The sequence below is a fragment of the Diceros bicornis genome (assembly GCF_020826845.1).
Source record: "Diceros bicornis minor isolate mBicDic1 chromosome 13 unlocalized genomic scaffold, mDicBic1.mat.cur SUPER_13_unloc_1, whole genome shotgun sequence".
In the NCBI taxonomy this organism is placed as follows: Eukaryota; Metazoa; Chordata; class Mammalia; order Perissodactyla; family Rhinocerotidae; genus Diceros; species Diceros bicornis.
Window position 1 is genome coordinate 16,955,720 of NW_026690866.1, and position 18,673 is coordinate 16,974,392.

General features: G+C 43.4%; 1 long non-coding RNA gene across 1 annotated transcript; it reads right to left on the reverse strand.

Annotated features, from left to right (window-relative positions):
• Positions 1-4,838: 4,838 nt before the first annotated feature.
• On the reverse strand, positions 4,839-9,178 carry LOC131401683 (uncharacterized). Its single transcript, XR_009217836.1, has 4 exons — positions 9,141-9,178; positions 6,611-6,646; positions 4,974-5,095; positions 4,839-4,899 (listed from the first exon to the last, which is right to left on the reverse strand). It is a non-coding gene; the product is annotated as an uncharacterized LOC131401683 (long non-coding RNA).
• Between the last annotated feature and the right edge of the window lie 9,495 nt (positions 9,179-18,673).

Consider the following 18,673-nt stretch of genomic DNA (forward strand, 5'->3'; position numbering starts at 1 on the left):
ACATTTGGGTTGTTTTCCATTTTTATCTACTATAAATAGGTTGTTATCAACATGTGTGTACAAGTCTGTGTATAGACATATGTGTTTATTTCCCTTAGATGGATTCCTAGGAGAGGAATGGCTGGGTAGACATATGTAAATATTAAAGACGCATCCAAGCTATTTTTCACCAGCACTCAATGAGAGTTTCAGTGACTTGACATCTTCAACAACACTTGCTATAGTCAGTCATTTTAATTTTAGCCACTCTTAAGTGTGGTGGAATCTCATGATGACTGTCACTTACATTTCCCCAATGACTCATGTGGAGGAGGAGAAGTCAAGCCACGCACAGACTGGGAAAAAACATCTGCAAAACATATCCCTTGAAAAGGACATGTATTTATAATATATAAAGAGCTCTTACAACCCAATTGTAAGAAGACAAGGAACACGTCATGTCTTACCAAGACACAGCAGATCAGGCCTGTGATGAGCACCAGGAGTCCCGCCAAGCAGATGAGGATGAGGGCCCAGAAGGGGAGATCTGTGGAGACATGTGGTGGGGTGAGCCACATCCTGTCATTGCCCCAGGGCTCCTGGTGACCCCACTGTGCCTCAACCGTCCTTGACAAGGGTTGGCCAACTTTCCTCATCATCCAAGACCCTGTGTGCATGGTTCTCTTCGATGAGGCACAGCATCAAGATACTCGCCCCCTACCATGGGCTGGGGCTTCCTGCAGGTTTACCAGGCTTCTGAGTCAAGGCATCATCTCTGTTGGGAGAATACTCTGGAAGTGAATGAAATAGAGAATGCATGTGGGTGTGTTTCACTCTTTTTAATAAAACTTTTTAGACACAGAAAAATAAAGGGAACTGTCTCATAAACATCCATCATCTAGATTTAACAATGTATATTCCATCTAATTAAAACAATATTGCATCAATGTATAAATTATTAACACTTGCCACCCTTGATTCATCCCATGTTTTCAATGAAATATTAAAGTCAAGTAGACATCATCATGTTTCACACCATTTTAGTTTCCATCTCTAAAATGTGAGCATACTTTGCTACAAAATACAAGACCATTATCACAGAACAAAAGTGTAATAAATTAAACCAAATTCATACTTCTGGGCACAGAGAACTGAATTTGGGCTGGACTTTCTTATTACAGCTGGGGGCAGAATGGGTCATCACAGTTGGCAAGCCTATGGGATCTCTCTAAATTTGTAAAATCCAACTCAAAAGTGTTCTTCCGTGCCTAGAAACACATCATCCCCTTCTCCTTTATCTATTTGCTTAATATTCATTTTCTAGAATTAACCTACAATGTAATTTCCTGCAGGAAGACTTCCCTGATTTCCGCCTGCAAGTATGAGTTTGTTCACATCAAATAATCGATAAGTTTCAATTCTCTATTCTTGTTATTCCCAGCTACAAGATAAACTCCAGGAGGGGAGGACACACAGCACCCAGTGGGCATGGGGAGAGGGGTGCAGGTCCCTCTACTTGTACCTCTACCCAGACAACCTCTTAGAGGTGTGCTGTCTGATATGGAGCAGCTAGAAGTATCTTTTGAATTAAAATTAATTTGAGGTAAATAAAATAGAAATTCTAGTACCTCAGTAACATTAAAAATCAGTAAAAATAAAGACCAGTCACAATACCATCCTTTGAGTACTCAACAGCCACATGCGGCTATGCACTGGAGAGCACAGATATAGAACATTCCACCACTGCAGAAAGTTCTAACGCATTGGTGATCATCTGGAGCGGGACTTGGCAAACTATAGCCTGTGGATCAGAAACTCCATCCACCCCCAAACCTATGAGTCTGCTTCACACACAGCTGGAGGCCCTCACTGACCATCTGGTCCAGTTGCGTCAGTGCAGAGATAAGGAAACAAAAGTCCAGAGAGGGGAGGTGACTAACTTTAGGTCACAGAGCTGTCTAGGAGAAAGTGAGGGCCTTCTATATTACACTGGTTTCCTTTTGTCTCTCTCAATGGTGAGTAAAGACTGGGGGACTACGCCACCTCCTGCCAACCTGAGAAAGTTCAATGCTCTCTAAGCCCCAGGCATCCAGAGTCCCCGGAAAGGCCTCACTTTCTTTCCCAATGACCAGGGAGCCGTATCATCCCCAAGAACACTCTTCCTGTCCACTGTCAAGTTCTGCAGCTGGGTCCATTCTGGGTCAGCCACAGGAATTCCTCATAGATGGCAACTCTGTCCAGTCTCTGTGCCAAGGTGGTAAGGTACACAGGGAGTCTGCTCCAGTGTGGTTACTGTGGGGGACAGACCTGGAAGGGCACAAGGGATGAACAATGGTGTCTGGAATTCTACCCTGATTCTAGATTCCCTGCTTCAGGGTCCTGTCCAAGAGAACTTTCTGCAATAATGTAAACATTTGTCTGCAATACCATATACACTCATTATTAGCCCCATGTTGTTATCAAGCACTTAAAATGTGGCTAGTGTGTGTGAGTGAGGAACTCAATTTCTCACATAATTTCATTTGAATTAATTAATTTATAAATAAATAACCACAGGGAGAACATTTTTGAAACTTTGGAGTAAGGACTTCCGCAAATGCATAAAAACAATGAAAACACTGTAAAAATTGTCAAAATCAACTTTTCAGAAGTCTAGAAATTAATCAACACCTTATAAATATCTGAGGAGAGTTTAGTGAAGAAACATGGTGGAATCTTGATAAAGGGAGCCAGCTTTGTGGCACTATAAATTGCACTATCCCATCCTGCTCTCACAATATCCTCCAAAACTTTGAAAACCGTCATTCTCAGAACTATAGTGGCTGAGACATCCAGCAGCCCAGCAGCCATAATGGGTTTGGAGCTCTCAAAAGACCCATCCCCGCCGAACTCTCACTAGCTGACCTGCCTGGAAGCTCCCTGAAAAAGCCCCATGGTCAGGGCTTGTAGTCACTTGACTCAGAGCTTGCCCAGGGAGGAAAGTCCGTCCCCAGGGCACTTCCTAAAAACAATCAAGGCTAATTGTTTTCTATTGTAGTTGCCTGAGGGAGTGATACCAGCTGAGGCAGGCAAGATGTCAGCCAAATCTTAGAAGAAAAATTGGGAGAATGAGATGTCCACAGGGGCCTTTGAAAAGCTGCAGTGTATTTGCCGGCGTCTAGAAGGCCACATGGGCTCAGGGCTGTGGCATGCCCGGGAAAGACTTGAGAACATCTTAATCTCTCACCTCTAGTTGAAGGGTTGGCTTAATATCTGAAAACTTGATTATGTAATACACTATATTAATAGAATAAGGGCCAATAACACGCAATCTCAACCACATATACAGAAAATAATTTGACAAAATACAACACCCTTCATGTCAAAAAAAGTAAACACTCAACAAATTAGGAATAGAAGATAACTTTCTCAACCTATAAACAGCATCGATGAAAAACCCACGGCTAACACCATATTCAATGGTGAAAGACTGAAAATTTCCCCCTAAGACCAGGGACAAGAAAATGATGTCTTCCCTTATCTCATATGTTAATCACAGGTACTAGAGGTTATAAAGAGGGCAATTAGGCAAGAAAAAGGAATAAAAGAAACCCAGATTGGAAGGGAAGAGGTCAAACTATATGTTTTGCAGAGGAGAAGATATTTTATATAGAAAAACCTAAAAAATACACTCCTCCCCACACACAATATGTGAACCGTATCTCAATAGGTGTATAAAAAATTTAAATTGCCCCATGTGCTTAGTGGCTCCACTACTGGAGAACACAGTTAGACTGCTGATATTTGTTGAAAGTCTCCAGAAGAGGAGGAGGAGGAGGAGGCTGGAGGTTGGTGGCCCCAAATGAAAATGCTTTTCTCATTCCCCAAAAACTTATGGAAGGAGATGGTAGGATTAGCTGACAGGGATGTGGGGCAGAATGGGCACCATGTCAGTGACATCAAGATCAAGGATATGTCACTTGAGCTCAGAGTCATCAGCCACCATCTCAGCCAATGTTTCCAATCTCCTCAACCTACATCAAGTCGGTGACCAGGCATGAGTGGAATATGTCTCACATCTGGCTGCCCTTGTAGAGCTTGGTGACCTAGAACAAACACGAGGGAGAGTGGGTGAGATGGAGGTCTCCTGGCGATGCAGGGTGCCACTGGAGCCAGTGAAATATCACAGACCTTGGGGCAAGGGAGACCTGTCTTCAAATCCTGGCTCTGCCCCTAACTCACTGTGTGACGCTAGGCACAATACTCCCCTTTCTGAGCTTCAGTTTACCCATGTGAGAAATGGACAAGGCAGCTAGGACATCACCTCTGGACACTGAGAGAAGCCACACATGCAGGGAAAGTGAAGGGGTGAAACAATCACGTAACAGATGTAAGTCAGGCAGAGGAATGACGCTGCCCTCAGGGCAAGGGGAGAAGGGAGAGGGAGACCCCACCTGGTCCTGGGTGTCTCTCGGCAGGGTGGTGTACTCTGAGCATGTGGGCTCCAGGTTGCTGAGGTTCCCGACGATGATGCGGAAATGTAGCTGGTGCTCTCTCTGGATGGATAAACTCTGAGCTGCAGAGCCAGGAGCCACGGAGAGGAAGAGCTGAAATGTGGAGACTCTCCGCTCCCAGCACAGAGGGATGGTGGCCCACGGGATCAGGGTGGTGGGTGCAGATGGCGTCACACTGGTGGCTGCCCCATCCTTCTCAGACCTGGGGAGAGAGGGATGTGGGGACTCTGGAGAGAGGTCCTGAAACCTCTGGGAGTGGGTGCCAGAACTGGAAGGAGGAAATGGGAGGACAGTGGGGAGACAAAGAGGGGTAGTCACAAAAGTGGTCATTAGGGGCAAATGCTCAGGGGAGGGTCTCACCTGAAGGAGACCAGTCTGCAACTCGAGTAGAAGGGACCCAGGCTGCTCCTCTTGAACAATGATCCAGCTGGGGAGGAAGGAGGAGGAGGATGAGCAGGAGGGACAGGAGTTAGAGGAGGGGCTCGGTGGGATTTAATCCACCAGGCTCTGCAGGACCCTCTCAATGGAGTTGAACATGGCTGAGCCATTGCTCCTGTCTGATGAATACCAGAGTGTGGAGATGGGGAAGGTGACTGTGAGGGTCTTCAGGTTGTGCCCCAAAGCTGCAAGACAAGAGGGAGAGCAATGGCCATCTCTGAGAGCTGGCCTGAGACCAGACCAGAGTCCTGCACTCATTATAATCTGTCGTCTTCTCTCATAGTGGCACCACCATCCACCCATGTCGTCACGCAAGTCAGAACCAGCATATCAGCTCAGCTCCTCTTCCCTCCCAGTAATACGCATTCACCTTGCACACTGGTCGTCACATATACTCCATCCCTGTCTCAGCTCAGGTCTTGACTTCTTTCACCCAGACCAACACCCCAGCAGGCTCACTGGATGCTCTGTCTAAAGGATGTTCTACATGGACTACTAGAAGAATCTTTCTGAAATGAATACCTCACTAGGGCCACCACTGCTCTAGTACCACCCATGGCTCCCTATGGCCTTCAGTGTTTAGTTCAACCTTCTTGACCTGGCACTCAAGGCTCTACTCAATCTGGCTCCTGCTGACCGTTCAGTATCATTTTATCCATCTACTGCGGTTTAAACTTCATGCTTCACGCAAACCAAATTGGTTTCAATTCTCCCCTTACAGCATGTTGTTTCTGGCCGGAGCCTTTGCTCATGGAATCCACTGTGCCAGGAAAACCTTTCATCCTTTATTTGCCATGGTCCCTCCTATTCATTCTTAAAGACTTCATTCTGGTGAAACTTTCTCTAGCAAGCTCTTCCCCTCCAAATTATGCCAGGTGTCTCTCCCCGAAACATCCCACATTGTATTATAATGGTGTGTTAATTTCACAAGACTAGGGGCTCTCTGAGGGCTAGCCTTAGACTGAATCGTTGGTAGAATCTTTGTGATCAGCATGATTGCCCTAAAACCAGAATTTCACACCCTGGCTTCCCAGCTCCTGGATCACAACTGGCTGGTGGGGGATTGGGGCCGGAGAACTTCTCTTGGGAAGCAAAAGGGGCCCCCGATACCTGTGGTGGCTTCTGGTAGCACAGGTGATGATCAAGTATGGAGGGACGTGGTGGTTGGCTCAGGAGCTGTGGCCAGGGCTCTCTTCAGGGAGGGGTAGAGTGGGAGGAGCCCTCAAGTTAACCCGGGCTCCAGCAGTGGCTGTCCCATTACCACCATTCACAGATGAAGCATAAATGAGAGTGAGGGGACGGGTGACTGTGTGAGTAGAGGGATGAGCATGCCTGTGGATGAGAGGTGCCCAAGAGAGAGAGATAGGTGAACAAGAGAGACTGAACTCGGAGGAGAGACAGATGGACAGGCAGAAAACTGGACAGACGGATGGGATACCTGGAAAAGGAGGACCAAGGACGGCGCTTTAGCAGAATTAAAGTGTAAACCACGTGGGTCAGAATGTGTGGAGAACATGTCTCTGTCTAAGGCTTTCTCACCCTGGGCTGGGACTCTCCACCAGAACCCGGGAGGGAGAGAAGGGATGAATTAGTGCCCTTCCAGGTCCTTCCCTCACCAAGGACAGCAGGTGTAGGAGAACATGTGCTCCCCATCCACAAAGGCGGACTGGACCCAGGAGATCAGGGCCAGGAATACTCACTGTTGGTTGTCGGGGCCACGGCTCCATAGGTGAAACCTGTGGAGAGAAGGCAAGACGAGCTGAGCAAGAGTTGGGGTGAACATAAAGGATTAAGGAGAGGGAGGATGTAGGGACCTTTGTGGGAAAAGCAGAGGGGAAAACAGAGGGGAAGAGGGGTGAGTTGTTCAGGGGGGCGGCAACGAGATGGAAGGTGGCTGGACCCAGTGATCACACAGTGATGAGAAGTCTGAACCCAGACCAGGTGGATAGAGAGATGGATCATAGCTCACTTTAGAGCAAAGGAGGTAACACAGAACTCCGACTGGGAGAGACAGCATGGCTGTAGTACAGCCCCTCACCACTGACATAGAGGCTGTCCCCATCCAGGTTGAAGGAGCCCAGGTGGCAGACGCCCTGGGTCTCATGGCTCAACTCCCAGTAGAGTCACTCTCTGTCCAGCCCTGGACCTGCGCGGGTCAGAGTGGAAGGTGCAAATGATGTCCACCCCAGTGGCTGCCCCACCCTTCTCAAGCCTGGGGGAATAAGAAGATGGGGATGTGGACTATTGAGCAGAGGTCCTTCTGGGTGTGGAAGGCGAGAGAGGGCAAGGGAGGAGGCTGAAGGAGATGCTAAAGGGGCTGCTCTGATGCTTGCAGGGGCTCTCCTAGGTGTCTCCCGTGTGAGACAACCCCCTCACAAGTAAGGCCTGACTTCATTTACGATGTGGGGGGGGCATGTGAGTGGCAAAGAGGGGTGAACACACAGACCTGTGCGAGGGGGCACCTGCAGGTCTGCACAGACAGCAGCGAGGAGCACAGTCAGTGCCCTGTGCCATCTGATACATGCAGGCAAGAAAGTACCGTTACGTTCTCTCGGTTCTACATTCCAAGGTCTTTTCTTTCTACTTATTTCTTGCTCCACAGCCATCAGCCAGGCGTAGGGAACAATCATCTTATTCCTAATCTTATTCCCAGCACCTCCCATCTTGCCTATTAAGTCTTCATTCTTAACCATGAAGTCCATTTTAACCCCCGTGTTTAGACCAAACACTAATTACATAATCCTTCTACTCACATCTCTCCAGAGTCTGCCCACTGGTCTTAGAACAGAGCCCCAAGTCACTCCTGACCTTGTCCAGCCTGTCCCCCTCGCTGGTCTGGCTCACACCTCTCCCCCTGTGTTGACTTGGCTCAGCCATCCCTCTTCTCAGTTCATGGACACACCAGGCTCTCTGGTTCAGGGGTGTCCTCCTGCGGGTCCCTCTGCCTGAAACACTTTCTTGAACACACTCCCACACCCTCACTCCAGTCTAACCCTCCAACTAGCTAAATCCAGTCCCAACTCTAGCTCTCAAGCTAAATATCAGTCCTTCTCAAGAGGGCTTCCCTGCCCCCTCAGGTTGAGTCCCCTTGTGCCAAACTCCAACACATCACTCTCATCATTAACATTTCAAAATCCAAATTCCCAAATACAATATAAATTCCATGAAGGTGGTACAAGGTCTCTCTGGTTCACAAGGTCCCCATGCATGTGGCCCAGGGCCTGGCTCATGAGATGAGGAACCATCCCGGTTTGTCTAGCACTGCCCTGGTTTGAACACTAAACATCCTGTGTCCTGGAAAACCCCTCTGTCCTGAATAAACGAGGATGGTTGGTCACCATAAATTATACACTCAGAGACTATCTATTGCATGACAAGCACAAATTCCCCTCAAGAACGTCACAAGAAAGCTAGAATGAAAAAGGCACACACACAGAAAATTAGTAGAAGCCAACAACTAAATACAAAATTACTTAACAAGATTCTCTGCAACGTGAATCACCAGACCATTATTTTAGAAAAGTTTCAAGAATCAAAGTTAATTCCCTTTAGAAGGCAAGGTGGTGAGGACAGTCTTTTTGGAGACTAGTGCCCTTCCCTTCAATCTACAGTGTTGCTTAGTATTCCTCCAAATGATTTGAAATGTCATAAAGAAAAAAAAATGCTCAAAATGAATCTGGCTACTGGCAAATTAAATTTTAAATATTTTATTAATACAAAGAAGTTCAAATCATCTTTTTCCCTGAATGCTCCTCTATTTCAAATTTTTGTGGAGGATTTACAGGATTTTAGAAGTCAAATTGAATGGTTCTAAGGAATGTTGCTGAGTATCCCTGCTAGTATTTCATGGGATGTCTTCTAATACTACATACACACGCAAAACATTTTTGTATTTATAATATGTATAAATCCTGACTTTTGAGTATTATGCAATGCAAGTAAATCTATATTTTCTACTATAATCCACATTTGCAGTTATTTACGTTTGTTTCATATGTTCTTATTTGCATATAACTGTACTTACTGAAATATTTACCACACAGAACCACGCACAGTTTACCATCCTTCACTTGAATATAATCCATAAAACATCAATAATTTTTCTCAAGATACCCTCACTCTCAGTGAGTCCATGTGGTGACAACCTGAGACCAGGATACCCCACTGGCAGGTCTTCTGCACAGCGGAGGCTGCCGGAACCTCTTGGTACCAGGTCCACAGGGTACTCACCTGGTCACACAGAAATCCATGGATCAGCGAGAACAGGTGGCCCCTGAGCCTGGTTTCACCTCAAACTTGAGCTCCACAGATGCTTTTCATGTCTGAGGGGGGAAAAATGCGCAAACAATCTTTTGAGGCATTTTATAGGGTGTTGGATGGAAAGGCCACCCCATTCACTCTTCTTTTTTTGTATTTACTGATTTAACTGTAACTGTTGGCTGTGACTGGATTTTCCCGATTCCTATCCAGCCACCTGCTCCCCGAGATGGGAGAAAGCAGCTTCGTACTGTGTGCACTTGAGTCACTAAACTCACTTGGCTGGACAGAGACATTTTGGTGACTCTGGACCCTTTAAACAAGCTTGTCATTTAGGGACCTTGTAAGTGACTCGCTGAATTGTCAGCAATTTCCACCCTTCATTCAGGGCTCGGGAGTTTTTCAGGCCCTGAAGCAGGTTCCCCAACTTCTGCACCACTGACATCTGGGGCCTGGCAATTCTGTGTCGGGCTGTCCTGGGCCCTGGAGGACGCTGAGCAGCATTCCTGCCTCCCCCTCTAGATGCCAGGAGCGCCCCCATTTGTAACAACCCAAACACCGCCTGCAGACGCGGATAAGCCCCCTGGGGACAAAATCACATGGAGAACGGTGATGGGGACTCTGAGGAGGGGACGTTGGCGCCCGGAGCCAGGAGGAACAGCAGCCTCGGGGGCCCTGAGCGAACAGCCCAGGGGAAACTGACCTGCGGGGAGACAGAGAGACGCCGGGCACTGACGGGGCTGCCCGCGCCCCAGGCGCCTCCCTGGACCCCTACCCGAGCCAGGACCGCCCAGCGCTCACCGGGGCCCGCCCCTGAGGGCAAACGTCCACGAGAATCCCATCCGCGCCTAGAAGACGGAACACACCGCGAAGCCCCAGGCTCCATCCACGGCTCCGCCCGTGCTTCCGCTTCCGGTCTCGGGCGGGCGTTCGGGGAGGACGGACGTTTGGGGGCTCCGGGTCGAGGCGGCGTGCGGGGCGGGGCGGGGCCGCGCACCCCAACCTTAAGGGAGGTGTCTAGTTTCTAGAGTGAGTGCTAGGGTGGGCAGTGGGCTGGGTCAGCAACAGGGACAGGACCAGGTCTAGGGGCGGGGCTGTGGGTGGGGACAAGGGTGTGGGCGGGGACCGGGCTGTGGGCAGAGCCAGATCCGAAGGTTGTGGGCGGAGACCAGTTCCAGGGGCGGGAAGAGGCGGGGGTGGGTCTGGAATAAGTCAGGTGGATGTCAAAGGGGGAGGAAATGAGCTCCAGGGGCAGGGCTGGAGGCGGGGCTTTCCTTGGACCCCCTAGACTGTACAGGTAGCTGGATGTTGAACAGCTTTTCTTCATTCCTTTCCCCACTTTTACACAAACTCATAGAATGATGTGCCCATATTTAAAATTATAAATTTTTTGTGCCAGTTTGCTTTACTTAATTTCGTTAAAATATTGGATCATATATTCACATTTCTCTACACCTTGCTGTACCAAGCCAGGAGATCAGGATATAACACTATTTTAATTTTAAAAACGGGGGGCAGAGAGGCCACTACGTCCTAGATACACATATAGGAAAACTTCAAAGAGTGGTGCAAAGTCAGTAAAATATTCTCACTCTACCACTGTCTCCCAGTCCTTTTGCACAGAGATAAACATCCTTTTCTCCTCTATCGTTCCAGACATACTGTGCATATGTGAGCCTGTGTATATGTTCAAGCCCAAGAGGGATGTCCCCAAGCAAAACCTGAAGCCCATGAATTGTCTCATGCGTCAGAAGTTACTGGAAAGAGATTTAAATTTTCGGTGGAAGGAGATGAACCGCTGATGAATCCAGAGGAAGACAACAAAGAAACAAGAGAATTTTCCCATATAAAAGGTCAAAGGAAAAGTGAGACAGAAAATGTATTCATAATATCTGACGTAGCACATCTCTGGATAAGATTCATATGCTATAAAATGGTAAACATTTATGTCATGAAACAGTAGACATTGAATTTTGATTTATCCTAATTCATTAAATAGTTATATTGAGCAAGGGGAGTTATATTTTTCACATATGAAAGAACTCTTCATGCTGATTGTTTCAGAGAAGAAAGAAAGTATAAATAGTCTAAAGCTGAAAAATGAAAATGCTGTATGAGTAGCTAATTTAGAAAGATAGATTTTCAACCAGAAAATTGAAGTTGTTTTTGGAACCAGAGTCAAGATTGGGGAAGGTAGCTTTTCATTATAAGGCTTGAAGTATTATTTGAGAGATGTGCGTATAGACACACACACACGGGAGCCTGAATTTATATTCCAAAGGGATCATCTAACTCTACAAAGAGTTTGTAAAAAGGATTCACTTTACAACAGTAGAACATATTTTGAAAACTACAGACTTCAAGCGTAAAAAAAGCTGTCATCATCCCGGTGGAAAAATGAATGGGGCATCGCTTTCCCACCGACGTGGTGATAAGTATTTTACGTACATTACTCTTGAGTATTTTCATAGCAACCCATAAGGAAGATGGTATTATCTATCTCCTTTTTGCAAATGAGGAAATTGGTGACAGCATATTGCTAAAATTTTCATATAAGTTCTCAATAGATATGGTTTTATGTTAAAATTGTTTATTGAATTCTCTTTTCATTAATAAAACGATATGTGCCATTCTTACAAATAAGCAAAGGGTGTGTAAAAACAATTTAGCAAAGAGACAGTTTTATATCCTTTTGATATAATTAAATATAACAATCACTTTATTATTTTTCTGCACTCTGCCTCACATCTAGGAAGATACTTCCTATCTTAAAGGCTTACTAGAAAACTCAACTAAAAATCAAGAATCAGGGAATACGCATATTATGCCAGGTTCCTGAATACATGAAAAAAAAGCCATTATAACAAATTTTTGTACAAAAATCTTAGATCATTCATGAACTGATAACAACACAAATCATGATTAGGCAAGGCATTTCTGTAGAATGACAAATATTTAAACTTTAGACATTTAGAAAGGTAGTTCATTACAGTAACTAATGTGTATAAGAAAAATTTTTTCAAACTCACTAAGTGCCAGGAAATCGTTTGACAAAATGCACTGCAACATTATTCACAATAGCCAAGAGATGGAAACTACCTAATTGTGCATCTGTGGGTGAAAAGATGAAAAAAGTCTGAGGCATCTATACAATGGAATATTATTCAGCCTTAAAAAGGAAGGAAATCCTGTATTCAGAATTGCTTGCCTGGATCATTTCAGTAGCCATGTGCTTTCTTGCTTAGTCCCCTCTGGTCCATTCGCCAACCAGGAACCAGGGTGATCCTTTTACAATGTAAGCTCCACGACCGCTAGTGGAAACCCTAAAAGAGATTTTGGAGGTAGACTGCCTGGGTACCAGCTGTGTGAACTTGGACAATTATATAACCTCTAATATTCCTCATCCATACCATAGGGGTTAATCGTATTGTCTCGATGGCATTGTTGTGAGCATTAAATGAGTGAATACATGTCAGATGCCTAGAATGTGCCTGGCACATTGTAAGGCAACATGAAAAATTTAACTGTAATTATAACTAAATTAAATATTTTGATGGCCTATTAATTAAGTTGAACCATATGAAATTTCTAATACTCAACCAATTTGATCCATTATTATTGTTGAATAAATGATAAAACTCAGTCTAGGCAGGCTGTGTAGAGTCAAAAAGGATTGGATAAATGAAAATGTTATTGCAATAAATAAGATGAAATAGATTGCTTTGCAATTTACAAAGCAGTTTCTCATACTTTGTTTCATTTAATCTCTATAGAATGCTTTTCTGGGTATTATTACCACTGTTTCAGAAGGAGTAACTGACTTGCCCCAAACCACACCACATTATATAAAACAATTAGAGTGGAAACATCATTTCGTGTATAAATACCATATGATATTTTGTTTTCCCTTCATAATATCATCCGTCCTCTCAAGAAAGTAATGAAATAATGCTGATTCCTAGGAACTTAGTCTTAAGGAGACATACTCTCAGATGATCAACACTATGTCTTTGAAACAGGGGTGTTGTGAGAAGAAACTTGAGACCCATGATTTCTGGGTGTTCAAGTCCATGCTTAGAGTTCTGGGAAACAGTAAAAAAAGGGGAATAGTCCAGAATGAAAAAAGTCTGACGTATATGTAACTTTATTGATCACCTCAAAATTCTCTTTTTGTTTATGGTCTGTGACACCCTACTAGAATATAAATGCTCTTAGGGTAGATCACTGCTATCTTGCAGCAAGTGGCAGGCGCTGAGTAAATATTTATTAAAGACATGAAAGTGGCCTTGAATACATCTGCTCTTTACTCACCAGAGAACAGCCCCATAGCAGGCAAATGGCATCATTAACAAAATTTTAAAAATCATATCCTTATTAGCTCGTAACCATGGATACAAGGCTCCAATTTATTTCATACTTTCTAAGTACTTAAGCATTCTGGTGTATTAGGGAGTGTTTCCACAGCCTTGCTGTAACATAAAGCAAGACTTTTTGGCCCATTGATTGCTGTTTCTAGCAGGGCCCATCTCTATACTTACCTCTAAACAATTAACTATAGATTTGTTATCCCAATGAACAGCGATTTGGTATGGAACCTGTTTTATCAGTGTCATGCGAAAGTATACATTTGATATGTCTTTAAGGGGTGATATGAATAATAATGTTGCTGCAGAAGAAGACAAGTGAAAATTCTCTCTAGTCTTTGTCAAGTGCATCTGGGTGAAGGGTATCTTGGAGTCACTGGATTTTAGAACTTAAAAAGACTCATCCAACTCTTCATGTTACAGGTGAAGAAAATGAGGTCTAAAGAGGTTGAGAGATTTGACCAAGACTAATTCCTGGGACTAGAGAGAGATCCTCTGATTCTCAGCTGGCCACATTGCATAACATCTCCAGCTCCAAACAGCCAAGAGAAGCAAGTATGTTGATTTCCAGCTTGAAATGTTTCCCCTTCACATTTTTACTTTCTCTCTCTTAGATGCCTGCTCTGCCCTGACAAGGAATTTATCTGATGTTTACGCTACACTTAAGAAGAGGACAATGCTCCTGGCAAACACTATTGAGATTCAGTGTGATATTGGAGAACCGAGTCATGAAAAAACGAGAATCAACAGAATAAGAGGTAAATAATATTAGAGAAGAAGAGAAAATCTATTATTTTAGTGGGACATAACTTATAAAGTTTAGAACTGGTAAATAAGTGCAGTAATGTGAAAGGAAGCTAGATTCCTATATGAAACATCAAAAATACTGTTATATGAGTAAGAATTAGTTTAAACATGTAAGTAATTATTCCATTCCTAAGAGCAATGAATTATTTAAGATGAGTAGTTAAAATAATTGGAACTACATATTTGTTATATGAGGAAGATTATAAAGAGATACAAAGCATGTAAAAGCTCAGATTAAATGGAGAGATATACTATACTTGTGACTGAAAACAGTGTTTCAAAGATAGTTTTCCAAACATTATTCAGATTCCATATACTTCAAATCAACCTTTAAAATGATGCAGTGTTTGTTTTATAGACTAAAAGATATCCATTTGTAAAATAAAACACTGGACCATAAACTAACATTATTCACAAGTAAATCATTCCAAATGGATGATAGAGCTAAAATTAAAAGTAAAATCCCCACGTATAACAGTGGTGGATGAGAATATAGAAGAATATCCATAATCTTAAAATTAGTGAAGATATTCTTAATATATATGCTTAAAGATGTCTGGTTGAAAAGAGGAAGGAGGAAAAGTAAAATGGAACGTGATATGGTGTCTGATTTTCTTTCAGAGACTTAATCTAAAGAAGAATATTCTAGTCTATGATATTGGATAAAGAAATAGAAATCTGTGATAATTATACAAATAATGAGAGGACATATTTAAATCGTAGCATAATATATCAGTTAGCTTCTGCTGTGTAACAAATCACCCTAAAATTTGGTGACTTCAGATAAGAATAGTTTATTTTTTCTCAAGATTCTGTGGGTTAACTGGGAAGTTATTTTGATCTTGACCTATTGGTGGCTCAGCTGGGATTGGATGGTCTAGGACAGTTTTACTTACACATCTGATTGTTGACTTGAAGCTACTAGGGTGATGGAGATGTGGAGTCTGTCTAGACTCATTCACATATTGATGGCCTCAGGCTTCCCAAGGGCAGCCAGAGAAGGACAAGTAACAACAATGAACAAGTGTTTTTCAAGCCTTTGCTCATGTCATTTGGTAATATCCCATTGGCCAAAGCAAGTTACAATGCCAAGTCTACCCAGAGTCAACGTGGGATGCTATGACCAAACAGACAGAGAGAAAGGACTGATGTGTGGCCATTTTTACAATCTCTCACACATAATTTTAGAGGAAAATTAATATGAACGTTTGTGTATTTGTTCATTTGAATGTCCAAGGAAAATTGTACAAAGTCAAAAGAAACATAAAGCAAAAATTTAAGTAGAGATGTAAGGTAAGTTTAGTTGGTACTGAAATTGGGTCTGGAAAAATATAGTAGTTTATTTTTCAAGTTTATGCAAGTTCTTGTGACCTATGAAAATAACTTACATTTCGATTATTTTCTCCCTGAGTGTGTTTTATTCCTTAACACTTTTGATGTGTTTCTCCCCGGCCCTAGGAAACTAACTTAGCACTTGGGAGCAAAGATGCAGCCTAATAGCCACACACTGGAGGCCAAGATGGAGAAGACCTCCACGGCCACAATGACCTTGCCCTTGGTGCTGTGTTAGATGGGCAGGAAGGTGACCCAGACACTGCAGAACACCAGCATGCTGAGCGTAAGGAACTTGGCTTCATTAAAGGTGTCAAGCAGGTTCCGGGCCAGGAAAGCCACAGTGAAGCTGCCCAGGGCCAAGGAGCCCAGGTATCCCAGGACACAGTAGAAGGTAGTGACTGACCCCTTGTTGCACATGATGATGATGTGGCGGTGTTCAGAGTTTGCATCTGTGTAAATGAAGGGAGGAGAGGTTCCAGCCAGATGCCACAGAGACTCAGCTGGATAAAGGAGCAGATGTGAATGATGAAGTTAGGTGCCCCTGACACCAACCACTGCCACATCCTTCTCCCTGGTGCAGTGACCTTGAAGGCCACAACCACAGTAATAGTTTTGGCCAAGACAGTGGAAACAGCCACAGTAAAAACAACTCTAAATGTGATTTGTTGAATAATGTAGGTGGCTGTGTTGGGTCAGCCGATGAAGAGTAAGGAGCAGAGGAAGCAGAGGGTGAGGGAGAAGAGTAAGATGTAGCTGAGAGTCCAATTCTTGCTTACAGGAGTGTCTCAGTGCTTCACAAAGACCCCAGGGACCACTGTTATGACAACAGAGCAACAAGGAGCGGTGCAAGCCAGAGTCTTCCCTAAAGAATCTTCAAATGCCAGAAATGTCACAAGTTTCAGCAGGCTGCGATTTCTCTCATTGTTTGCATACTGGCTTCCTGGACGTCCTATACATTGATCTCTATTTGAAAAGGAAAGGAAAGTCTTGGTGTTTCAGTCAGCCACTCTTCCATATTCCCAAGACAAAAAACAAAAGTCTCATTGGCATTATAAGGCCCACAGCCCACACCTTATTTGGTTGTGAGACACAATGTTGCAGAGACTTACGTTAATAATATTCACATTAAACAGTCCCGTCCTATGTCAGAATGCTTTTAGCTTCAAGTAAGTGATAATCCACCTCCAAAAGTTCCAAGTTTGGGTCCTGTGTTAGTTGGAAGTGTCCATAAACTTGAGGGTTTAGGGGCGAATATTTTAGGTGGTGGGGACTTTGCAACACACCAGTGAGGTACTGGGAAAGAAGGCAGGGAAAGGAAGGCAGGGCATCAGGGACATCAAGTGCTGTACCACTGTGCTCACCTAGATCTCAATCGCTCTGGGGAGCACTGTGAGGCAAGAAGAACACATGGAAACACGTCATCTCAGCTGAGGATGAGGCAGCAGCAACACATATTAGGCATGCCCATCAGCCATCATTCAAGGGCTTTGCCCAGAGCTATGAATTTGTATTTGGCAAACTTTTCCTGTAATGTGACAGAGAACAAATATTTTAGGCTTTGTGGGCCATAAGATCTCTGCCACAACTACTCAACTCTGACCTCGGAGCATGAAGCAGCCATTCTTGTTGTTGAAAGTGGGTATTCTTTTCTCGTTCCTATTTCTACAAATAATATTAGAACAATGCAATTACTGTAATTACAGCTTTTCTTTTTGAATCACTTTTCTATATAAATCTTGTTTCTCGATTTTTCTAACTCGATTTTTGTTTCATAAAAAATGTAGTAAAATTCTTAACCTTCAAAGTAAATTCCTTCGGTAAAGTGGTTTGAATTGCGTTAAAGCTAAAAATTATTTAGACAAGGATACAGACTTTTGTAATATTCAGACATTCCATTTGGGAAATTTAATGGCGCTAAATTTATTCATTTTCTTTTGCATTTCTCAAACACATTTTTAGCCAAAATTAAAACTATACTTCGCATAGCATACAGTAACTACCTACTCAGTACACTTCCTCCATTATGCCTAGGTATTAGAACACCAATTTTGAGTGAACTAAGCCAATTGTGACAGATCTAAGCTAATTTTTGCCAGAGTGTGTTCCACCTCACTTGTGGGTTATGCGCCATGGACATAAATCAATGACAATCTGATTGTATGGTCTCTTTCTTGCACTAAATAAAATGTGCATCAAATAGGATGCTATAGCTGACTCTTCCTCTTTCTTTCCCATGTGGATGTTGTGCAGTGACAGACAATTGTAAAAATAAAATCCCACACACTAAGCATATTGAAGCAAAAGTTATATACAGCCCGAGTCTTTATTATCAAAATGTTGATAGAAAAAAAAAACCTTTGCATTTGTCTATTTCTGAAATTCTTGTAACATAAATAACACACGTCATGATTTAAAGCCACTATGAGTTTCTCTATCACTTTCAGTTGAACACATTCTAACTAATATACTTTGTGCATTACATTTTTGTGTTTTTGAGAGTGAGAAATGAGACTTTCATACTGCATTATCAAACACTTTACTATTGATATGTAGGAAAATCCTTATTATTGATACATTATTTTCATCTTTTATTTATTTGGTTAATTATTTATTCATTTATTTATTTATGTTTTGATTGAGGAGGATTAACCTTGAGCTAACATCTGTGCCAGTCTTCCCCATTTTGCATGCGAGTGGCCACCACAGCGTGGCTGATATGTGGTGTATGTCTATGCCTGGGATTTGAACCCATGGACCCGGGCCACCAAAGTGGAGCATGCTGAATTTTAACCACTACACCACTGGGCCAGCCTGCTACATTATTTTAGATCCCACTAATTGATTAGATATTTTTGCATTCTAATTTAAAATATTTTTTGCATTATGTAAGTAAACGTTGAAGCAGATTCCACTGGTGGCTTATTCATGACCCATCTATCCCCTTTCTACCAGCAGCTCAGTTGTGCTTTGACATTCAACTTCTTGCATGAGGCCCTGTGA